Source organism: Budorcas taxicolor, chromosome X, assembly GCF_023091745.1.
Source record: "Budorcas taxicolor isolate Tak-1 chromosome X, Takin1.1, whole genome shotgun sequence".
In the NCBI taxonomy this organism is placed as follows: domain Eukaryota; kingdom Metazoa; phylum Chordata; class Mammalia; order Artiodactyla; family Bovidae; genus Budorcas; species Budorcas taxicolor.
The window spans coordinates 53,264,876-53,291,547 of NC_068935.1; positions in this window are offsets into that span (position 1 = coordinate 53,264,876).

Below are 26,672 nucleotides of genomic sequence, written 5' to 3' on the forward strand. Positions count from 1 at the left end.
CAGAAAATGAAGAGGAACTAAAAAGCCTCTTGATGAAAGTGAAAGTGGAGAGTGAAAAAGTTGGCTTAAAGCTCAACATTCAGAAAACGAAGATCATGGCATCTGGTCCAATTACTTCATGGGAAATAGATGGGGGAACAGTGGAAACAGTGTCAGACTTTATTTTGGGGGCTCCAAAATCACTGCAGATGGTGACTGCAGCCAGGAAATTAAAAGACACTTACTCAATGGAAGAAAAGTTATGACCAACATAGAGAGCATATTCAAAAGCAAAGACATTACTTTGCTGAGTAAGGTCTGTCTAGTCAAGGCTATGGTTTTTCCTGTGGTCATGTATGGATGTGAGAGTTGCACTGTGAAGAAGGCTGAGCACCGAAGAATTGATTCCTTTGAACTGTGGTGTTGGAGAAGACTCTTGAGAGTCCCTTGGACTGCAAGGAGATCCAACCAGTCCATTCTGAAGATCAGCCCTGGGATTTCTTTGGAAGGAATGATGCTAAAGCTGAAACTCCAGTACTTTGGCCACCTCATGCGAAGAGTTGACTCATTGGAAAAGACTCTGATGCTGGGAGGGATTGGGGGCCGGAGAAGTACATGACAGAAGATGTGATGGCTGGATGGCATCATTGACCCGATGCACGTGAATCTGAGAGAACTCCGGGAGTTGGTGATGGACAGGGAGGCCTGGCATGCTGCAATTCATGGGGTCACAAAGAATCGGACATGACTGAGCGACTGAACTGAACTGAACTAAATTTTCTGAGGTATTCTGGGTCACCGTTTCTTTCATATAGCTGTAAGAATGGGGGGTTTCTGTTCATGTATTTATCTTCCTTCCTGCCTTTAAGGCCCTTAAGAGCAAAGGTCGTGTGTTTTCATCTCTGCATCCTTTGTCACCTGCCACAAAATGGTTAGTCTAGTGGTCAGTTGTGCTTATTACCTCAGACCTGAGCCAGGCTCCCACAGAGGTATCTGTGCAAGGCTCTAAGGAATGAGGTGGAGTCAGCCAAGAAGAAATGCGGAAAGCTCTTTTCCTATTTAAGGAAAATGCTGGTTGCTTTTGCCCTTGGTCATGTTTCTTTAATTTCTTACTATAATAAGATCACTTGGCCCTTTGTGTCTGACATCCATGGATTCTGCAGTGAGGAACAGGGACAGACACACACGTCCTGAAACAGCAGTCCTCTTTTACATGGTTTCACCAGTGGCTTGTCCCACCATTGGAGATGATATGGGAGGGAGAGGGGCTTTAATTAGCTATGCTCAGACCCTGCAAAGGATTTACAGGCAAGCGTGGAGCTTTGAGAGCACCTTCCTCAGCCCTATGTGTGCCATCAGGCACCTTGTCATACTTATTGCCCTCTCCTGGGAAAGGGCAGCAGGTGTTCTCTAAATACCCTGGCAACTAATATCTAGCCCCTCAGGGGATCTCCTCTTACTCCTCTTAATATTATTCTTTATGAACACACTTGATCTCTAGTGTGGCCTCCCTCATCCTAGGTGATTCAAACTAAATCAGGAGCCTCTGGCTCTTTTTTCAATCAGCAGCTGTATCTGGCTGTTGCATCCTTGAATAAACAGGTGGGTTTAGCCAATTTTACTAAACATACCTTTGTATTTCTGATGATATCATGTGAATTTCTCAGCAGGTTTTGTGAATACGAGGGGAAAAAAGTTCAGATACGACTTTGAATAGAAAAGGTCACAGTGTGATGGAAAATAGTTAAGATACATTGGCACTGATACATATTTTTGTGTTATGTTCATAAAAACGTCATGTTTATGAGAATCAAAAAGTCACCTGGTTTACAAAATCAGAGACCAGGTGAGTTGACATCAGAAAAGAAAATGGTTCTATTGAAGGATTTACACATGCAAATATTTTGCCTTTTGCATCAAGAGATAGAATAACTAAGGTCAATGTATTAAGCTGATAATGTCACAGGTCACCTTCCATAGCATGGTTCAGTTCTGCTGGGCCCTTTCCATGTACTTATTCTTTTTTTTTTTCCTCTTCAGATCTAATACCAATTCTTTTTTTTTTTTTTTAACTTTACAATACTGTATTGGTTTTGCCATACATTGACATGAATCCACCAAGGGTGTACATGAGTTCACAATGAATGCCCCTCCCACCTTCCTCCCCATATCATCTCTTTGGGTCATCCCAGTGCACCAGCTCCAAGCATTCTGTATCCTGTTTCGAACCTAGACTGGCGATTCATTTCATACATGATAGTATACATGTTTCAATGCCATTCTTCCAAATCATCCCACCCTTTCCCTCTCTCACAGAGTCCAAATATCTGTTCTGTACATCTGTGTCTCTTTTGCTGTCTCACATACAGGGTCATCATTACCATCTTTCTAAATTCCATATACATGTGTTAGTATACTGTATTGGTATTTTTCTTTCTGGCTTACTTCACTCTGTATAATTGGCTCCAGTTTCATCCACATCATTAGAACTGATTCAAATGTATTCTTTTTAATGGTAATACTCCATTGCGTATATGTACCACAATTTTCTTATACATTCGTCTGCTGATGGACATCTAGGTTGCTTCCATGTCCTGGCTATTATAAACAGTGCTGTGATGAACACTGGAGTACACGTCTCTCTTTCAATTCTGGTTTCCTCAGTGTGTATGCCCAGCAGTGGGATTGCTGGGTCATAAGGCAGTTCTATTTCCAGTTTTGTAAGGAATCTCCACACTGTTCTCCATAGTGGCTGTACTAGTTTGCATTCCCACCAACAGTATAAGAGGGTTCCCTTTCCTCCATACCCTCTCCAGCATTTATTTCTTGTAGACATTTGGATTGCAGCCATTCTAACTAGTGTGAAATGGTACCTCATTGTGGTCTTGATTTGGATTTCTCTGATAATGAGTGATGTTGAGCAACTCTTCGTGTGTTTGTTAGCCATCTGTATGTCTTCTTTGGAGAAATGTCTATTTAGTTCTTTGGCCCATTTTTTGATTGGGTCGTTTATTTTTCTGGAATTGAGCTGCATAATTTGCTTGTATATTTTTGAGAATAGTTGTTTGTAGGTTGCTTCATTTTCTATTATTTTCTCCCATTCTGAAGGCTATCTTTTCACCTTGCTTATAGTTTCCTTTGTTGTGCAGAAGCTTTTAAGTTCAATTAGGTCCCATTTGTTTATTTTTGCTTTTATTTCTAGTATTCTGGGAGGTGGATCATAGAGGATTCTGCTGTGATTTGTGTCGGAGAGTGTTTTGCCTATGTTCTCCTCTAGGAGATTTGTAGTTTCTGGTCTTACGTTTAGATCTTTAATCCATTTTGAGTTTATTTTTGTGTATGGTGTTAGAAAGTGTTCTAGTTTCATTCTTTTACAACTGCTTGATCAGTTTTCCCAGCACCACTTGTTAAAGAGATTGTCTTTACTCCATTGTATATTCTTGCCTCCTAAGTCAAAGATAAGGTGTCCATAGGTGTGTGGATTTATCTCATGGCTTTCTATTTTGTTCCATTGATCTATGTTTCTGTCTTTGTAAATAGAGGCCAAAAGAAAGCAGGAGTAGCAATACTCATATCAGATAAAATAGACTTTAAAACAAAGGCTGTGAAAAGAGACAAAGAAGGACACTAAATAAGGATCAATTCAAGAAGAAGATATAACAATTATAAATATATATGCACCCAACATAGGAGCACTGCAATATATAAGACAAATGCTAACGAGTATGAAAAGGGAAATTAACAATAACACAATAATAGTGGGAAACTTTAATACCCCACTCACACCTATGGACAGATCAACTAAACAGAAAATTAACAAGGAAACACAAACTTTAAATGATACAATAGACCAGGTAGACCTAATTGATATCTATAGGTCATTTCACCCCAAAACAATGAATTTCACCTTTTCTCAAGTGCTCACGGAACCTTCTCCAGGATAGATCACATCTTGGGCCATAATTCTAGCCTTGATAAATTCAAAAAAATATAAATCTTTCCAAGCATCTTTTCTGACCATAATGCATTAAGATTAGATCTCAATTACAAGAGAAAAACTATCAAAAATTCCTACATATGAAGGCTGAACAACACGCTTCTGAATAACCAACAAATTCAGAAGAAATCAAAAAAGAAATCAAAATATGCATAGAAACAAATGAAAATGGAAACACAACAACCCACAACCTGTGGGACACTGTAAAATCAGTGCTAAGGGGAAAGTTCATAGCAATACAGGCATACCTAAAGAAACAAGAAAAAAGTCAAATAAATAACCTAACTCTACACCTAAAGCAACTAGAAAAGGAAGAAATGGAGAACCCCAGGGTTAGTAGAAGGAAAGAAATCTTAAAAAAGGAAAGAAATCTTAAAAATTAGGGCAGAAATAAAGGCAAAAGAAACAAAAGAGACCATAGCAAAAATCAACAAAGCCAAAAGCTGGTTCTTTGAAAGGATAAATAAAATTGACAAAGCATTAGCCAGACTCATGAAGAAACAAAGGGAGAAAAATCAAATCAATAAAATCAAAAATGAAAATGGAGAGATCACAACAGACAACACAGAAATACAAAGGATCATAAGAGACTACTATCAGCAATTATATGCCAATAAAATGGACAACGTGGAAGAAATGGACAAATTCTTAGAAAAGTACAACTTTGCAAAACTGAACCAGGAAGAAATAGAAAATCTTACCAGACCCATCACAAGCATGGAAATTGAAACTGTAATCAGAAATCTTCCAGCAAACAAAAGCCCAGGTCCAGACAGCTTCACAGCTGAATTCTACCAAAAATTTCGAGAAGAGCTAACACCTATCCTACTCAAACTCTTCCAGAAAATTGCAGAGGAAGGTAAACTTTCAAACTCATTCTATGAGGCCACCATCACCCTAATACCAAAACCTGACAAAGATGCCACAGAAAAAGAAAACTACAGGCCAATATCACTGATGAATATAGATGCAAAAATCCTCAACAAAATTCTAGCAATCAGAATCCAACAATACATTAAAAAGATCATACACCATGACCAAGTGGGCTTTATCTCAGGGATGCAAGGATTCTTCAATATCGAAAATCAATTAATATAATTCACCACATTAACAAATTGAAAAATAAAAGCCATATGATTATCTCAATAGACGCAGAGAAGGCCTTTGACAAAATTCAACATCCATTTATGATAAAAACTCTCCAGAAAGCAGGAATAGAAGGAGCATACCTCAATATAGTAAAAGCTATATATGACAAACCCACAGCAAACATTATCCTCAATGGTGAAAAATTGAAAGCATTTCCCCTAAAGTCAGGAACAAGACAAGGGTGCTCACTTTCACCACTACTATTCAACATAGTTCTGGAAGTTTTGGCCACAGCAATCAGAGCAGAAAAAGAAATAAAAGGAATCCAGATTGGAAAAGAAGAAGTAAAACTCTCACTGCTTGAAGATGACATGATCCTCTACACAGAAAATCCTAAAGATTTCACCAGAAAATTACTAGAGCTAATCAAAGAATATAGTAAAGTTGCAGGATATAAAATCAACATACAGAAATCGCTTGCATTCCTATACACTAATAATGAGAAAATAGAAAGAGAAATTAAGAAAACAATTCCATTCACTATTGCAATGAAAAGAACAAAATACTTAGGAATATATCTACCTAAAGAAACTAAAGACCTATATATAGAAAACTATAAAACACTGGTGAAAGAAATCAAAGAGGACACTAATAGATGGCAAAATATACTGTGTTCATGGATCAGAAGAATCAATATGGTGAAAATGAGTATACTACCCAAAGCAATCTACAGATTCAATGCAATCCCTATCAAGCTACCAACGGTATTTTTCACAGAGCTAGAACAAATAATTTCACAATTTGTATGGAAATACAAAAAAAAAAAAGAAGAAAAAAGTACTTATTCTTGTAAAGGGCTTCCCTTGTAGCTCAGTAGGTAAAGAATCTGCCTGCAGTGCAGGAGACCCGGGTTCGATCCCTGGGTTGGGAAGATTCCCTGGAGAAGGAAATGGCAACCCACTCCAGTATCCTTGCCTGGATAATCTCAGGGGCAGAGGAGCCTGATGGCCTACAGTCCATGGGGTTGCAAAGAATCAGGTGAAAATGAGTGAAATATAGTGAAAGTATAGTGAAAATGAGTATACGACCCAAAGCAATCTACAGATTCAATGTAATCCCTATCAAGCTACCAGCAGTATTTTTCACAGAGCTAGAACAAATAATTTCACAATTTGTATGGAAATACAAAAATCATGTACTTATTCTTGTAAAATATTAAATCTCGTCTTGAGTTTTCTTGAAATTACCTGTCAGAATTTGATATTCTTAAACTAGGAAGTGTAAGGGATAGATCTCTCCTCATAGAAGATGGGAAGTTATTCATGTTTACTATGACCTTGACCATGGGTGTGCCTATGCTGGCTAAATATCCAGTCCCTTTGTTTCAGACTAGGTCTCTGTGGGAAGTATTAGCAACATAGTTCTGGTCATTCTGATCACTATAAAGGTTGAACTGTTCCCCAGCTGTCCATTCCCTCCAGAGAACAAGTGATTTGCCAATCATACGGTGATTTATTGTGGACTGATTCAAATTCAAACAGCCTCAGAAGGACATCGATGAAAGAACACGTATCCTGGAAGAACACATATCCCTTCATCACAGGTAGACTCCAATCTGCCTTCATTTATTTACCAGAAACCCATTCACTGAGTCACAGTCATTGGGCCACACATGATATACAACAGGGAAGGCAAATATATAAGCAAGTAATTACAATTTGAGATCTTGAGAGCCTGAAGGAGAGGCCCCTTAATACTGACAGGAGAGGGCCTGGCTAAATATGCTCATTACAGCAGATATGCTAATTATATCCCTGATAACCTAAGGCAACTACCACCTTGGCAAACTCCAGTGTTCCTTCCTCATTCAATAGGCCTTTCTTCTGAAACTTTATATACCAGGCACTATGCTAGGTGATGAACATTCAATAAGAAATCAGGCATAGTCCCTGTCCAGATGGAACCTTTGGTCTGGAGAGAGGATACACATATATGAACAACAGTAATAGAAGGCAGGTTGAGAAAAATAGTATATTAGAAATAAATGCAGAGTGTTGTGGGAACATAAAAGAGTGTGCCATAAATTTTATCTGACAGGTGTTGGAGGAAGAAAATAGCAATTAACCAGAACCTGAAAAATGACAGGACTTTTGTTCGACTAGATAGGAGGGAAGTGTACTCCAGGCAGAGAGGAGGCACGAGTCAAGTTCTAGGGCATTGTGGTCACTAGAATATTTGTGGGAAAGCAGTCAACTTGGAGAATGGATTGTCAGGAGCAATTATATGGGAGATAAAGGTTAGTTAGGCTAGGTTTAGATTATGAAGGTCTTTGAACGCCAAGATTTAAAAATTACCTTTTGCAAAGGGATCTGTGTTTTTGGAAGAGATGTGAGAGGCAGGTGTGAGGTGGTGCAAGAATCGTTGAGACTTAACCTTGCCACTGTTTAGCTGAAAGACTCAGAGCAAGTCTCGTAACCTCTCTGAACTTGCTTCTGTCTGGATACTATAAGCTCTTACCAGGCCTAGGCACAAAATGTGTTTGGCAGAATGAAAGGAATAATACAGGTGAACCACCGGAAGCAATATACGAAATACAGAAACCACTCAGGACCTGCTCTCTGAATCATTGTTGCATGAATGTTACCTTGGAGAGACGTAAAGCTAGTTAGGATGTTCAACTGAAAAATGCTGAAACATGGACTGAAGCAGTGAGAATAGAAAGGAAAGAACACAAATCAGCACCCTGACCTTGGAGGTGAACCAGGGGAGACACCTAAAGGGACCTAAAATACCTGAGCTTTCTCACTTGGAGGGATGGAAATGGCACAAAAACCAAACCAGGGTGGAAAAGGCACCTGAGAAGGTGTGGGATGTGTGTGTGTGTCTGTGTGTGTCTGCACTGGGAGACAAAGTCTCAAATGGTTATTCATGACATGATATTGTCAGAAATTACATTTTCTCCTCAGCCAAGCCCTGTACCTAGGAAAGTAGAAACTGTTAGTTACTCAGTCGTGTCCAACTCTTTGCAACTCCATGGTGTGTTCATGGACTTCTCTATGCAAGAATACTGGAGTGGGTTGCCATTCCATTCTCCAGGGGGTCTTCCTGACCCAGGGATCAAACCGAGGTCTCCTGCTTTGCAGTCAGATTCTTTACCGTCTGAGTTACCATAGGGCATTATTATATGCTTGGCCACCTCCTGTTGGTGTGCTCTCTTTGGCAATGTGTAGTCAGAAGGCTATATTTTTTATTTCCCCTGGTACAGTCTTCCTTAAAGCATAAGGAAGACTTTGTCTTTACTTGCCTCTTCCTGCCTTTGGAAGTTAAGGTCTTGAGTATCTGTATTTACCTGTGGGACAAGGTAGCCACTTGGCTAGCTTTCAGTGTAGGATTAGGCCTGCCTTTAATCTAAGTAAAAAGGAATTTCCAAAGGTTGCACACAGTTTTTCATAGGTCATCCTATCTAGGGCTTGTTGGCTGTATGTATAATAGTTAATATTTCTATGCATTACAGCCTATATATATATATATCAGTTCAGTTCAGTTCAGTTCACTCAGTCGTGTCCCACTCTTTGCGACCCCATGAATCGCAGCATGCCAGGCCTCCCTGTCCATCACCATCTCCTGGAGTTCACTCAGACTCACGTCCATCGAGTCCGTGATGCCATCCAGCCATCTCATCCTCGGTCGTCCCCTTCAGGAGGGGAAAGCTAATCTATTTCTATCAAGATGAGAACTGGGCTGTGACTGAAAAGCAGAGGTCTCCAGAGACCCATTTCCATGATACAGAGAGAAAGTGAAAGTGGCTCAGTCATGTCCAACTCTCTGCAACCCCATGTAGGCCATGGAATTCACTAGGCCAGAATACTGGAGTGGGTAGCCTTTGCCCTCTCCAGGGGATCTTCCCAACCCAGGGATGGAATCCAGGTCTCCTGTATTGCAGGCAGATTCTTTACCAGCTGAGCCATCAGGGAAGCACAAGAACAGAGTACTTGATAAAGTAACACATCAAATTGCTTTATGTACACAAGTACTCAGAGTGTCTGACAGCAACTTGCTCTTTTAAAAAGCCTGCATGGAGGGGATTCCCTGGTAGCTCAGTGGTAAAGAATCCACCCACCAATGCAGGAGACACAGGTTCAATCGCTGGTCCAGGAGGATCCCACATGTTGAGGTGTGCCACAACTATCAAGCCTATGCTCTACAGCCTAGGAACTACAGCTACTGAGCCCATGTGCCTAGAGCCTGTGCTCTGCAACAAGAGAATGTACCACAATGAGAAGCCTGCAAACCACAACTAGAGAGTAGTCCCTGCTTGCTGCAACTAGAGAAAAGTCTGTGTAGTAACAGACCCAGCACAGCCAATAAATAAACTTTAAAAATTATATATATTTAAAAAGCCTGCATGGAAACTTCCCTGGTGGTCCAGTGGTTAAGACTCTGTGCTTCCACTGCAGGGGATGTGTGTTTGATCCCTGGTTGGGTAACTAAGATCCCGCATGCCATAGGGCACAGCCAAAAAACATTCTTATGCCCTCAATCCTGCTCACATACTATTACACAAATGGTTCCTTGTTTTTTCTTTTTTTAGTCACTCAAAACAGTAAACTCTAGCATGCCTTTCTTTGGTTAATTTAACACCCAATTTTGAATCAATACTGGTGCAGATGAGAGTTTATAGATGGCACCAGTAGATCAGTTCAGTTCAGTTGCTTAGTCGTGTCCGACTCTGCGAAACCATGAATCGCAGCATGCCAGGCCTCCCTGTCCATCAACAACTCCCAGAGTTCACTCAAACTCATGTCCATTGAGTCAGTGATGCCATCCAGCCATCTCATCCTCTGTCGTCCCCTTCTCCTCCTGCCCCCAATCCCTCGCAGCATCAGAGTCTTTTCCAATGAGTCAACTCTTTGCATGAGATGGACAAAGTATTGGAGTTTCAGCTTTAGCATCAGTCTTTCCAATGAACACCCAGGACTGATCTCTTTTAGAATGGACCGGTTGGATCTCCTTGCAGTCCAAGGGACTCTCAAGAGTCTTCTCCAACATCACAGTTCAAAAGAATCAATTCTTCGGCACTCAGCTTTCCTTTCAGTCCAACTCTCACATCCATACATGACCACTGGAAAAACCATAGTCTTGACTATACAGACCTTTGTTGGCAAAGTAATGTCTCTGCTTTTGAATATGCTATCTAGGTTGGTCATAACTTTCCTTCCTATACATATTCATATAACATAAATTCATACATGAAAATGAAAGTTTTTCAGTCATGTCTAACTCTTTGTGACCCCCATGGACTGTAGTCTGCCAGGCTCCTCTGTCCATGGAATTCTTCAGGCCAGAAACTGGAGTAGGTAATCTTTCCCTTCTCCAGGGATCTTCCAAACCCAGGAATCAAACCCAGGTATCCTACATTGCAGGCAGATTCTTTACCAACTGAGCCACCATGGAAGCCCAAATACACACATATATGGTGTATACACATGCACACACACACATATATATACACACATACACATATATAGTATATATTTACACATATATACCATACACATATATAGTATTATATATGCATAATATATACATTATATATTATTATATATTATATATGTGTATAATGTAATACTATATATATATATTGGGTTAGCCAAAAAGTATAATATACTGTCTGAGCCACCTAGGAAGCCCATAATATACATACTATATTTTATATATATAGTGTATAGATAGATGTAGTCTTTTCTATTTATAAAGATATAAAATCTTTACAATATCCCTACAAAAGAGGTACTAGTGTGACCCTGACTTGGGTTATGGGTATATAGAATTCCAGCTCGGGAGGAGAAAAAGAACCGAGCATACAAGAGAGGTCTGAAGAGTTAAGTGCAAGTTGCCACATGAGGTAGATACCGGGGGAAGATCTCACTAAGAAAGTGACATTTGAGTAAAGGAAGTGAGGGAGCGGCTCTATGCTATGGCAAGGCAGCACACTCCAGGAAAGGGGAACACCAGGCACCAACATCAAAAGCAAGAGCTGCCAGGCTGTGGTGTCACAGGAGGGAGGGGAAGAGGAATAGAAGGTGAGGTCAGAGAGGTAGAGGGGGGACAAAATTAAATGTAACCTGGCAGATTTGAGGACTTTAGCTTTCTCTTGGGTCAGATGGGTGCCACTAGAGGTTTTTGCAAACAAGACTGATATGACCTTATTTCCACGTGACTATTCATGTTGACTTCCCTGGTGGCTCAGACAGTAAAGTGTCTGTCTACAATGTGGGAGACCTGAGTTCGATCCCTGGGTCAGGAAGATCCCCTGGAGAAGGAAATGGCAATCCACTCTAGTACTATTGCCTGGAAAATCCCATGGACATAGGAGCCTGGTAGGCTACAGTCCATGGGGTTGCAAAGAGTCAGACACGACTGAGCGGCTTCACTTTCACTCACTATTCATGTTAACAGGTTCATCTGGGCTGCTGTATTCCAAATACACTGGGATGAGGGGGTAAGGGGAAAAGCTGAGGAGCCAAGCACCCCCAAGGTGGAGAAAGGTAAAACCCAATGTGCCAGTTACCAGCTCGTTGTCTCTTAGGTTCCAAATCGGTGTGGTTTCTGTCTTCTGATTAGACCCAGACTAATATACCTGGGTTCATTAAACTATATTAATGTGTCTGAAATAATAGCCCACCTCCCTCCACCACCTCCAGTCCTGAATATTTCATCCTCTGGGGAAGCCGTGAGAGTAACTGGTGTTTAGCCCAAGGTTCAACCATCACGGGTTCCATCATTCCCCAATCACTTTTCTTCTGCAAATATAATCAACAGAGCTATAGTCATTGTTTAAAGAGTTCTCCAGCTAAAACTAAATTAATTCATGTGTGTGTGTGTGTGTGTGTGTGTGTGTGAAGTCGCTCAGTCGTGTCCAACTCTTTGTGACCCCGTGGACTGTAGCCTACCAGGCTTCTCCGTCCATGGGATTCTCCAGGCAAGAATACTGGAGTGAGTTACCATTTCCTTCTCCAGGGGATCTTCCCAACCCAGGGATCGACCCCGGGTCTCCCGCATTGGAGGCAGACGTTTAACCTCTGAGCCACCAGGGAAGTCAAATTAATTCATGCCAATACATATTTAGATTAAGACATGATAGAGAAAATAATGTGGTGCTAATGAAAATTAGCTATAGAAAAATCAACTAAAATAATCATAAATGCTAAGTCTGGCTAACAGTACACGGATTTCTTTACTGTGTCTCTTCTCCTCCCAAGAGAGAGGGATGAGGGGGTGAAGGGGATGACAGAGGATGAGATGGTTGGATGGCATCACCGACTCAATGGACATGAGTTTGAGTAAGCTCTGGGAGTTGATGATGGACAGGGAAGCCTGGCATGCTGCAGTCCATGGAGTTGCAAAGAATCAGACATGGCTGAGCAACTGAACTGACTGTGTCTCTTGCAAAACTTTTTTGAGACCCAAGATTGTAACTAGTTATGAAAGTGAATGCTTGTGAGAATAACTAAGAGTAATTATGTGCTTCACAAACATGTAATTGAGAAAATAATAACAAAAAGGATGGAGAAATACTGTCGGCTTTGCTTTTGGAGGAAAATTCAAATGATGCTTCATTCAGAACTACTTACGTAATCAACACTTAAAGAGCTGCTAAACGTAGTACTCCTTCTAATTTCCAGCAGGTATTATAAGTTCATAAAATCATGTTAAGTGAGGAAAAAACTTGTTGCTATTAAAGAGAAGCAAACTCCATGCTATTTTACCATAATAAGTTTTTTCCCCTTTCTGACATTCTAATGCCTATAATTTTAGTCACCAAGACCCTGCATAAAGTTATACTAGCAGAAAATGGAAATCTCTTATTATCTTTTCTATTTATATGGCATAGATTCACCAGATATCTGAGCCTCTGGCATCGTTGTTTTTAAAGGTGATATCACAAATACAAAGAGACAACACCCTATTTAATTAGAGCTGATAACTGACCTTGGATTGAGGGAACAGAACAGCCAAATTAGCTTACATCGAAATTGCTATTTTAAAATGAAGAAGGAGATTCCCACACAATAGAGGATAAACCAAGCTTATTATGAAAAGAATTTTCAAATACATGGTTAGAACTGATGAGCAGAAATGTCCATAGATTGAAACTTAAAAAAAGAAGAAAAACATTTGATCCATCATAGATGTGGCTGATTTCAGGTGTCTTTGAGGTGCCTACAGAAAAGCATAATGAAGAGTGGAGAGCCTGGCACACAGGGGAGGCACAACAGATCTCATCTTAAATATATGGTATCATAGGATGAATATGTTATGTGATAATTGTGTCAACTGGAATGAGATGGGAGTTAAGCAGCAGGGGTAACATCCTCTTTCTCAGACTTCTGTCATTCTGAGGACACCTACAGGCTACTTACCATATCCCTAAACCACCCATGTTATGGTTTACTTAAGACTGTTCTTTTAATTGACCCACATTTTCTGCTTCAGTTAACTGCTTCATCTTAGTTCATCAGTTCAGTCGCTTTGTCGTGTCTGACTCTTTGTGACCCCATGGACTGCAGCACACCCTGCTTCCCTGTCCTTCATCAACTTCCGGAGCTTGCTCAAACTCATGTCCATCAAGGCGGTGATGCCAACCAACCATCTCATCCTCTGTCGTCCCCTTCTCCTCCTGACTTCTCATCTTAGCTCATAATACCCATGAAATTAGAGGTGTTTTGTCCTGATTTTATTTTGACACACATGAAAATAAATGAATAACTTTAAAATTTTAAAGTTTCTTAGTTGTACCAGCATGGCTCACCAATTGTATGTGTGTAACTTCACCTTGAGAAATACTGGTATGATGCATAAAGCACAGACTTTGGAATGATTGAGCACTCAGTTCTATTTCCACTTCTGCCACTTCCTAGCTCTGTAACCTCAGGAAAGTTACTTGACCCCCTAAGTTCCACCACATAGCCCTTTGAAAAGAAAATGCTTCTTTCCCTTTGGGGCTACATGGCGGATGCTGGGACTACAAATGTACCATGAACCCTGTCTTCATCAGGTTCACATTCTAGTTGGGGAATTTAACACAAAAAAGCATGTACATGCCACACTCTGTTATTCATAAAGAGTATTTTGAACTTTTTACAGTTTAGGATTTAGGAGTTAGAAAGCTTTTTTTTTTTTTTTTTTTTTTTTTTTAGGATGAGCAGGAGAATGGTGTAAATTGGGTTATGAGGACTTCACTGGCCATGAGTCTGTTCCAAGCTCCAAAGAAAGTAGCGTCCACCAGGCCCCTCTGCAAGGGTGGGGTCCATGACATCTCCTGCCCAGTCTGCCCTTGTGAGGAGCCCTGTTCTCTGGGAACTCATCTCCCCAAAAGAGTTGAAATTTTTACAGTGAATTAAAGTTTGGTCATAATAAGCCACATCTCTCTGTAGATATGATACTGAGAAATGGAACATTTTCTTCGGAGTTAGTTTATAATTGTGGTTCACATTTTTACTTTTTCAGGATTCAGGATTTGGACTATTTCCCAAAACATTTTGAGACAGGTTAGAGGTTTAAAAATGCAAATCTGGACAATCAGGGGATTCAATGGAACAGGAAGTATTTCAAGTCAGCAGAAAGAGAAAATTGTACCAGGCAGCTGAGTTGAGTCAATGCCTACACTTTGGTACTGAATTGGGTACTAAGATTTCTGGCAGTAAAGTCCAAAAAGGGAAACGTGGTGAATCTTTTCTTTAGTCATTGTCTGAAGAAAGAAATCACACACATTAGTCTACAGAAACAAGCTTTGTTTATGCAGAAAAATAAATGTCTGATGATACCCTGTTACTTTCTGGGTACAAAGCACAGAGAAGCACAGTTGGGCAATATTTTCAACTGTAAATCAACAAAAGATACAGAAGCACTGTTTACAAAATAGGCCATTCTTGTCTAGACTCTTTGAAGAGCCAGAGGAGGCAATGTTCCATCATGACTGAAGGGAGACTTCTCCACAGAGCAGAAAACACAGTCAAAGAGTCTAAGGCAGAAACAGAGATTTGGTGACACACTGTAGTCATAGACCTAACAGAATCCAGAAATGACTGAATTGCTAACCTGTTACACTGTTTCATTCAAGTTTCAGCTGTCTTACCTCAGCTTCACACACTCCATACTTACCTTATGAAAGCTTTATACTTGAGAGACCATATGTGCTAAATTGTATTGCTATAATATTTGTTGCCCTCAACCTTGCCTAAAACCTCATGACTTGATCATCCATTCCTGGGGGAGAATTATACTTCTCTACTCATGGACATCAGACTCAGGCATGTAACTTGGCTTGGCCAATGAACTTTGATCTGAAGTGTCATGTGCCACTTTCTGAGCAGAAACTCTCAGAGTCTTCATGTGGCATGTGGGTTTTTCTCTCTTATTTTCCCTCTGCCTTGAGATTGATGGGTCTCAGAAACTGCCTGTTCCTTGTACTTTTTTCTCAAAATGGAGGCGATAGAGAATAGAACTGTATTCAACCTATAAAGGACATGAAAGGTGACTGAAAAATAAACTTTCCTTGTTGAAAGATACTGAGATTTGGAAGCTTAATATTTGTTACCATGGGATAACTTATCAAGGCTTCCGAGGTGGTGGCAGTGGTAAATAATCCGCCTGCCAATGCAGGAGATGCAGGTTTGATCCCTGGTCCGGGAAGATTCCCTGGAGGAGGAAATGGCAACTCGCTGAAGTATTCTTGCCTGGGAAATCCCAGAGACAAGAGTCTGGGCAACTGCAGTCCATGGAGTCACAAAGAGTCAGACATGACTGACCATGCACACCTGAACTTAGTAAAAACTGACTGATATGCAAAATACATTGGAAAAAAACTTGCTTTGCTTTCATGAATTAACTCTGAGTTGAGCTTGTGTTCTACCAGAATATTCTGTGCTATATTATGTGGAACATACAACTTCTATCTTATAAAGTAAATTTTTTTACTTCAGAGAGAGCCAACTGACTCCCTCAGTTCATAGAGCAAGTAATTTTAACAAGTATCCCTGATGAGCATGTCAGTAATGAATGTTGAGCTAGTTGCAAAATGCCCAGAGGGATAGATAGGGGGAGAAAAAGACTACTAACACTGATTGGGCATCTTCCATGCACTAGATGCTTTATATATATTATTTCATTTATGGTTATGGCAACTCAGATTCCGCTGCCATTCTACAAATGCAATTCAGAAGGGTTGGGTGAATTAGCTGCCATTAGAGAGCTATTAAATGAGATATCTGGAGTTTGAGCTTTGATGTGACTGACTCCAAAGTCTTTACTTTCCATTATCCTCTTTTTATTACAGGTTTTCCACTACACGAGACAGAAGAATTGATGACACAGACACAGAGGATCATTTCAAAGTCTTTGGAAGCCTAATGTTGCTCTAAGTTTAAAGGGAAAGGGGTCAGGTTGTAAAGGGTTGTTCAATATGTTTGCACAAATATACCTGGGGTTTAATTCCAATATTAAGAATAATTTATTATTTTAATTGTAAAGGAAATTGACAGAAAATTTGGAAAATATAAAAATCACAAGTGTATGTCTATCAATTCTTGAGGTCAAGAATTTATAAACTTAGAAGCAGTGGGGGAAATATCAAAAAAAGTCATATTTGGTTGCACAGATGTTAAACAAATGCTGTATCTCAAGTATAGGCTTTAAATTTTGAAAGATATATTTCTTTTTATATACTGAGTAGGATTCTATTAATGGGCAGACTAATATTTCTATCATTCTTATGATAATATGGCACTTCTAGATCACTTTTATAGTTTTGCATATATTTTAATTAATATTTATATAATTAATATTCCATAATAGCAATATGTTATATATTGATATTAGTTAATTGTATGAATATTAATAACATGCCTCCTTCACATGTTTGGTTATTAACTAGAACTAGAAATTGGGAATGGGGAACACAGTAGACATATATATGTGAGGAATTGAACATCAAAAGAGATAATGACTATTGGCCTAAGGTGGCATTGCTGACAGAACAAGTAGCATTAAGACTCAGCTATGCAGTCACTGAATGGGGACAAGGATGCAGGAGTGTTTCTCATGGACCAAATGTGAGACGTGGGTAAGGTGATTGAAAGAGGCACTTACCTGAAGTCTTAAAAAAAAAAAAAACTTAATTCATTTATTTTAATTGGAGGATAATAACTTTAAAATATTGTGATGGTTTTTGCCATACATTAACATGAATCAACCACAGGTATCCTTACCCAAGCAGACTTCCCATCAAGGTAAAGTGACCCCAGTAGAAGATAAGGATGCTGAATTCTCTGGTTAAAAGAGAAATATGTAGTGTTGATTTATTATTGCCATTTAGGGGATTTCAATGAACCCACATATATGTATCTCCAAGGAAAAGAGTTAGAGTTGACCATCGATTAAGCTCAAAATGAGGCAGGTTTAAACATATGACGAGCTAGAGGCACCAACACCAGACACCTTAAGTGCAGTCAAATAGACCTTTCCTGACCCTGACATCCCCTCCCACCTGTTTCCTACCCTTCCTGACCCTGACATCTCCTCCCACCTGTTTCCTACCCTGGAGATGTCAGAAACTGGAGGCATGCTTATGGAGGGGGGAGTAGAGAACAGAGGAGATTTGTAAGGGAGAATGATGCACATGAGGGATAGAATCCTTACCTTTGAAGTTCAAAGTTTTTTTTTTTTTTTTGTTATTACCCTAGATTTACATTTATTGTTGTTCAGTCACTCAGTTTTGTCTTTTTTCGACCCCATGGACTGCAGCATGTCAGGCTTCCCTCTCCTTCACCATCTCCTGGGGTTTTCACAAACTCATGTCCATTGAGTAGGTGATGCCATCCAACCTAGATTTACATAATCATTACTAAAATGAAACTACTAGAAAGCCAACCAGAGGACTTTCCATCAACTAAGACTGAGCATATAAGCTATAAAGACTGTCCAAAATTTCTTATATGGGCTCAAAAAATATTTCACAAGATGGATTTAAAGGAATAATTGAGAAAAAGAGAAAAAAATGTATCCCACTTTACAAGTACTCCCAATTCAATGTATTCAATTGCTTTCATCTTCTTCCATGATTTGAAAGGTAGACACCTACTTTTGTTGCTAGTACTCACTTGAGCATTCATTCATTTTTCATCACATGTATTGAGTACCTACTATGTGCCAGGTTGTATTTAGGTATTGAGGAAATTATAGTGAATTTTAAAAGAGAGCAAAAAACTGCTGCCCAAATGGAGCTTACTTTCCGGTCAGGAGAGAAAAACAAAAAATAAAATATCAAATAAATATAATTGTATTGAAGAAGATTAAAATAAAGGAATGGGATGATGATGGGGGGGAGGGAGGGAATGGATTGCTCTTCAAGTAACAGTTTCAAGGGTGATCTTACCAAGACATGAACGATCAGAAAGTGACAGCCGTGTACAATTTTTGGAGAAAAGTATTGTTAGCAGAGGGAAGAACTAAAAGTGAAAAAGCCCCAAGGAAAGGACTAGATTGGCTTTTCAAGAGACAGAGGAGACAGAAGACTGGAGCATAGTGAGCTCAGAAGACCATTGGGAATTGATATTGGAGAGGAGCATATATATGTCATGAAAGGGATTGTTTGTAAGCCTGTGTAAACTATTTGGATTGTATCTCAAGTAGAATGTCAAGCCACTGGAGGATTTTAAGCATGGCAGACACATGATAAGGAGGGATGTTGTGGGGAGGGAGGTGGGAGGGGGGTTCATGTTTGGGATCGCATGTACACCCATGGTGGATTCATGTCAATGTATGGCAAAACCAATACAGTATTATAAAGTAAAATAAAGTTAAAAAAAAAAAGTTTAAAAAATTAAAAAAAAAGAATCACATGTTAAAAATAGCACTCTGGAGACTGTGGGTAAGGGGATGGGCACAGAGAGGTAACTTAGGAAGGCATTACAAAAATCTAAGACTATGATGGCAACTTAGACCAGAGAGGTGGTGAAAGAAATAGAAGAAAGTGAAAATTTTCAGAAACTCTTTTGGAAGCAGAGTTGACAGGATGTGTTGATGGATTGAATTCGAGGAGCTGAAGAAATAGAAATCAAGGATTAGTCTCAGGGTTTTGGCTTAAGCTGTTAGATTAATGGTGGTAGTGTTGCTGAGATCTACAGAGACTAGGAAGGAGGGTGAGGGAAACCAAAAGGTGTGTTTCTCAGGTTCTAGATTTGAGATGCTTATTTGGCATCTAGGCAGAGATACTATGTAGGAGTTGGATATGTCCTGATAAGTCAAAAGCTCAGTGGAGATGTCAGGCAGGCTATAAATTTGGGATTCTTGGAATATGCTTGCTTGCTATTTAAGACCATGTAGCAAAATGAAATAACCTAGGAAGAGAGTAAAGAACAAATGCGTGGTCCAGGATTAAATTCTGGGAGCACTCCACTTTCTAGAAGTCCAACAGAGGAGGAGAAGCCAGGAAAAGAGACTGAAAAGGGTCAGCCAGTAAAATAGAAAGAAAAACACAGAAGCATGTTGTAGAAGGGGAAAGAAGAGGTTTTCACAAGTAGGGAAAGCAGTTAACTAGGTGAAAGGCTGCTGAGTGATGAACTAAGAGGAAGATAATGAAGTGACCACTGGATATGACAATGAAGGTCAATATCAAGATAACACATTTGACTTCCCTTTATGATTCTTATTAGTATATTCTGTGATTGCAAGCTTTCAAAAATGTTATTGGAAAATGCAATCATATTTGTAGTATTTATCAGTTTCAGACTTTTCAATTTGCTGTTCTTTCTTAGCCTAAATAAATACTGGTATCTCCTGCTTTTCAAGGGCTGGCTCTACACCACTTTACTTTTGCAAAGGGCTTCCCAGGTGGCTTAGTGGTGAAGAATCCGCCTGCCAACAGGAGATGTGGGTTTGATCCCTGGATGAGGAAGATCCCCTGGAGAAAGAAATGGCAACCCACTCTAGTATTCTTGTCTGGAGAATTCCACAGACAGAGAAGCCTAGTGGGCTACAAAGTCCATGGGGTTGCAGGAGAGTTGGACATGACTTAGTGACTAAACAACAATTTTTGAGAAAGACCTATTTTAGTACCTGTTTTCACTAACTGAAAGAAATACAAAGAGGATTTTTGCTTTTTCATGGCAAAAAAAGACAAAAAGCAAAAATAGTGTCAACATTTTTTTTCAGTGAGCTGAGGGTTTATAGAGGCTGTGCGCACCCAGAGTACCCATAAGAATGTCATGGCCAAGCTCCTTCTGGGAACCACACTCAGCATCCAGTTTCCATAACTTCAAACTGTCTGTGAGCGTCTGTGCTTTGTCTATGCTCATTTTGAGTCTCCCTTTGTAAGATGGTTCTAAGGTAATAGTTTTCTTGCTTATGGAAGATTTCATAGATACACTTGCCTTTTGGAGAGCAGGGGAAACCTGTATTCATGTCCATACCTAAATTTGTATTCTTTTTTCCTAACTGCGTCCCCTAAATTGTAAGAGCTTCTGGCTACTCAAACACTCAATCTGTACTTGTTGAGGATGAATAGATATATACATAGACAGAGAGGTACCATTTCTTTCAAACATATTCAAAGAAAAATGACAATTTGATACCTTGGTCTAATTTATAATTCTTTTTTGTTTTTAATTTGGCCACACCACCTGGTTTGTGGGATCTTAATTCACCCACCAGGGATTGAACTGCACCCTCAGCAGTAAAAGCACTGAGTCCTAACCACTGGACCACCAGGGGATTCCCTAATTTATAATCCTTAACTCACAGCCTTTATCCCCCCAGCTCTGTAGATGGTGATCTACTGTCTTCTTCAATTTAGTATTTTGGAGAAGATTAAGGATAGCCTGATCTTTTTCTTTTGTGCAGAACTATTATTAGGTTACGGAGAAGGCAATGGCACCCCACTCTAGTACTCTTGCCTGGAAAATCCTATGGACGGAGGAGCCTGGAAGGCTGCAGTCCATGGGGTCACTGAGGGTCAGATACGACTGAGCGACTTCCCTTTCACTTTTCACTTTCATGCATTGGAGAAGGAAATGGCAACCCACTCCACTGTTCCTGCCTGGAGAATCCCAGGGTTGGGGGATCCTGGTGGGCTGCTGTCTATGGGGTCACAAAGAGTCAGACACAACTGAAGAGTCTTAGCAACAGTAGCAGATTATTAGGTTAATATGTTTTTTTTTTTTTTTCCTTTTGGTGAGCAGTACAGACTTGACAACCAGGATTCTTTGACTAAAATGATTCATGTGATTTGAATCTATTTTTATTTATATTTTATAGAACCCAGTGAATTCTCCCACTTTCTATATTTAATGCCTTTCTTGAGATCAGAAAGATTTCCCCATGCATTTTTCTTCAATGTTGCTTCTGTTTTGTATGTTCTCCCCTATCTTCTAACTGTCTTTAATTGTAGCACCTACCTATAGGATCTCTCCGCCAAATTTACTATCGCCACTTTCATTATTTTCATCTCTCTTTTTTTCTGTGTTCTGGGAGTTTCTCAAATTTATCTTTTTATTTACTAATTCAATTTTCTGAGGTGTCAATTCAATGAGATACTCATTACTTGCACACAGTTTCTTCACTGTATTATTTATTCATCTCTGAATAGTCTTTCTTTTATTTATATTTATAAAGTAGCAAGTGAGATGTGATAAGAACTTTAATTTTAAAAATATAGGACAGTGATGCTGGCCCTATGCATTATATCTCTTCTTATCCCAAACTCTCCAAAGAGAAAGGTCTTAAAAGATGTCTGTGAAATCCATTTCAGTGTTAACAATATATCAAGAAAGCACTGGAGGGGGTTACATTGTGGGGGAGTTGAGAATAGGTTTCTGACTAATGTTTCATTAAAACTCTAGAATTTAAGAGAGACCCTGAGGCTCTGGCAGGTCATAACACTCCATTGTTCATCTGTGGAGCCAGGGACAGATTTAAAAATGAGGAAGTCCACAAAGCAGAGAACTGAAAACCTTACTGTATGCATGATTACCTTAATTCATTTAGCTCAGCATTGCTTGGGGATGCAAGAAGGTAGAGGGCACCAGACCTACCCACCCAGTGAAACCAGAAGCAAGTGTGCCCATGGACATCAACAAATGGCCCATCCAGAATCTCTGGACAGGCTCACTGGCAAGGGGTTTTGTTTGCTGAAACCAATCTGTAAAGAATTATGGAAGAGGTGCCTACTTCCTTAAATGTGCAGACATCAACACAAGGTGACAAGGACAATAAATAAGCAAGGAAACATGACACCATGAAAGGAAACTAGCAAACCTTCAATTAATGACCCTAAAGAAATGGAGATCTGCGAACTATCTGATATTCAGAAAAACCCTCTTAAAGAAGAAAGTAAAGACAGACAACTATAGAGAATTAAGAAAACAATGCCTGAATGAAATTAGAATCTCAACAATGAAATAGAAACCATTAAAAACACAACAAACAAAAAACAAAAAAAAACCAGAAATCCTAGCATTAATGAATACAGCAAATGAACTGAAGAATTCAGAAGAGAGCTTCAACAGAAGACTTCACTATGCAGAAGAAAGAATTAGTAATTGGGAAGACAGGTCATTTGAAATCAGGCAGTTAGAGTAGCAAAAAGAAAAAAAATGAGGAAGAAAGCCTATGAAAATTGTGGAATATCATTAACAGAAATAATCTATAAATTACTGGAGTTCTCAGAAGGAGAAAAAAGTGATAACGGGATGGGAAGCTTATTCAAAGAAATGATGATTGAGAACTTCTCAAATGTGGGGAGAGAGTTGGGCATCCAAGATCATGAAGCTAGTAGGTCACTCCAGAATTCCAATTCAAAATAATATTCTCTAAGGTATATTAAAATAAAACTATCTAAAATCAAAGGCAAAGAAAGATTTTAAAAGAAACAAAAGAAAAACATTCCTGACATATAAATCACTTTGGAAAACAGTATGATGTTTCTTTTAAAAACTAAAAATAGAGTTGCTATATGTTAAGAAGCAACAGTTAGAACTGGACATGGAACAAGAAGCTGGTTCCAAATTGGGAAAGGAGTACATCAAGGCTGTATATTGTCACCCTGCTTATTTAACTTATGTGCAGAGTATATCATGCGAAATGCCAGGCTGGATGAAGCACAAGCTGAAATCAAGATTGCCAGGAGAAATATCAGTAACCCTAGATATGCAGATGACACCACCCTTATGGCAGAAGTGAAAAAGAACTAAAGAGTCTCCTGATGAAAGTGAAAGAGGAGAGTTAAAAAGTGAAAGAGTGAAAAAGTTGGCTTAAAACTCAACATTCAGAAAACTAAGATCATGGAATCCAGTCCCATCATTTTATGACAAATAGATGGGGAAACAGTGGAAACAGTGGAGGCTTTATTTTGGGGGGCTCCAAAATCACTGCAGATGGTGACTTCAACTTTGAAATTAAAAAATTTCAAATTTCTTTCTCCTTGGAAGAAAAGCTATGACCAACCTAGATAGCATATTAAAAAGCAGAGACATTACTTTTCCAACAAAGGTCCATCTAGTTAAAGCTATAGTTTTTCCAGTAGTCATCTATGGATGTGAGAGTTGGACTATAAAGAAAGAAGAGCACCAAAGAATTGATGCTTTTGAACTGTGGTGTTGGAAAAGACTCTTGAGAGTCCCTTGGACTGCAAGAAGATCCAACCAGTCCATCCTAAAGGAAATCAGTCCTGAATATTCATTGGAAGGACTGATGCTGAAGCTGAAGCTCCAATACTTTGGCCACCTGTTGAGAAGAGCCAGCTCATTTGAAAAGACCCTGATGCTAGGAAAGATTGAAGGTGAGAGGAAAAGGGGATGACAGAGAAAAAGATTGTTGGATGGCATCACTGATGAGAGGGACATGAGTTTGAATAGGCTCCGAGAGTTGGTGATGGACAGGAAAGCCTGGCATGCTGCAGTCCAAGGGGTCAAAGAGAATCAGACACGACTGAGTGACTGAACTGAACTGGTGATCCTGCAATACTACTCCTGGGCATATATCCACAGAAAACTATAATTCAAAAAGAAGCATTCTCCCACTCCAACATTCATTGCAGCACTATTTACAATAGCCAAGACATGGAAAAACATGATGTCAATCAACAGATGAACGGATGAAGAAGATGTGATATATATATATATACAGTGAAATATTACTTATCCATAAAAAAGAATGAAATAATGCTATTTGCAGCAACATGGATGGACCTAGAGAATATGACACTTAGAGAAGCAAGTCAATCAGAGAAAGGAAATCTTATATGATATCAATTATATTTGGAATCTAAAAAATAATACAGTTGAATATACATACAAAATAAAAACAGACTTACACACATAGAAAACAAACATATTACCACAGGGCAAGTAGGGAAGGGATAACTTAGGAGAACGGAGTTAACAGTTACACATTACTATATATAAAATAGATAAGTGACAAAGATTAAGTGTATAGCACACTCAAATATACACAATGTCCTGTAATAAACTATAATGGAATATAATCAACAAAAAATAATTAATCACTTTGCTGTACATCTGAAATGAACACAGTGTAATGTAAAAAAAAAAAAAACTCTAATAGAAGACTCTCAAAATGAAGTCTATTAACTAAAAAAAAGAAAAAGAAAAAATAAAAACTGGAAAAAAGAATGAGAATTACATGAGGGAAATCGAGGGTTAACTCACCTGAAGTGGAACCCTGGCAGTGCGTGTGCAAGAGAGGCTTTTGATCAAAACTATAGTTGGTAAATCAGAGAAGGCAATGGCACCCCACGCCAGTACTCTTGCCTGGAAAATCCCATGCATGGAGGAGCCTGGTAGGCTGCAGTCCATGGGGTCGCTAAGAGTGGGACACGACTGAGCAACTTCACTTTCACTTTTCACTTTCATGCACTGGAGAAGAAAATGGCAACCCACTCCCATGTTCTTGCCTGGAGAATCTCAGGGATGGGGGAGCCTGGTGGGCCGCCATCTATGGGGTCACACAGAGTCGGACACGACTGAAATGACTTAGCAGCAGCACCAGCATAGTTAGTAAATAGTGTATGTGTTGAAGATTACTCCAGTGTTTCAGATACTCAGAGTGATTTTAATTAAGAAGTAAGATTTCTGTAGAGTGAGGAGTTTTTTCTGTTTATGTGCAACCCTCTTATGCAAGTAAAAAAGTACCTACACCAAGCGAAGAAGACCTCATTGATCTGTTTTAATTAACTACTGATATTTTCCAATACATGTATTGTTTACACTCAGGAGCATCAGATTGTGTCACTCAGAAATTTCATGGGTGCTCATAGCTTAAAGCACATCAAGTGGAATGGAGAAATAGAAAGAAAATGACTTTGTAGAATGTTGTAGAACAAGTCTTTTTTTTTTTTTTTTTTTGACAGTAGACAGAATAAAATCAGCTTGACGTTATCTGTGTATCCAAAAACAATCACTATTAAGGGAACAGAGTGCTTTTTAATGGGAGATTTCAGCTCATCTTGCCTTTAAAATCTCTGTATTGCCTTAAGTAACCATGGGTGCTCCACCCCTCTGTGTTCAACAGACCGAAAATGAAGTAAATTGATGTTAAAACATTTTTGTGCTCAAGTTAAATACCATAGCTTATCTCTGTGATTATGGCATTTAGAAAGGACATCACCCAAAAGGACAGAGCATATATCACCACAGAGAGCTACTGAATCAGTATTTGACATGAATGAGAAGGACGTCCCACAGAGCATCCACTGAGTTCCAAGAGAGGCTGATGGAAGGGCCATTAGCTCAGATGATGACTACGTAATCAGATAGGTTAGCTGATAATTTGTACAAAGTGCTTAGGAAACTCCTTAAACTACAAGAGTAAAGGGTGACTTATTTCTATCTGATAAGGCACTAAGTACATTCCCACCAATAGATGATTTTAATAAGAAGATAAAGAGAAAGCTGGGCTTCAAGTATTAAAAGATGGGTTGAACACACATATGCTTCTCTTCCCTCCCAAGAACCTCTTGAAATTATTAAAAAGAATTTTCTTTGGGCTGGGGGCAGGGAGTGAGGGGAGAAAAAGCCATTGCAGTGTCAGAGAAGCCAGAAGGGCAGCCAGGAGTAGACTAGAGATTTTGAAGGAATCCCAGATGGTAGAAACATCGTAGAACACAGATGAGGTGGGACTGACTGAGGAAAAAAAAATTGAAAACCACAGCCCAAATATCAGAAAGAGTCAGGAGCATTAATGATAGCAGTTATGAATGGGGATGCATTGGGAATAGCTAAGACAGCCACCACTGTCTCTGTCTCCAGCATTCTGCCCAGGGTGCTGGTGTCCACAACTCTGGCTCTTTGGGTCCTGAGGACTCCTCTCTAAATGACATAACTTGTCTGCCTGGTGAGGAGTCTTGAGATAGCTGTTAGGCCCTGGGAGAGAAGAGTTTGAGGTAACTGAATTTTCATGTAAAGTGCAGAAAAAAAAAAAGGCAAAATAAGAAAACTCTCCTTCCTGGAGTGCAATACACTAAGAGCCTCTCTTCCCCCTAGAAAGTAGGACCTTCCCTCTTTTGAAGCTTGTGGGACATGCTATTTGTCAA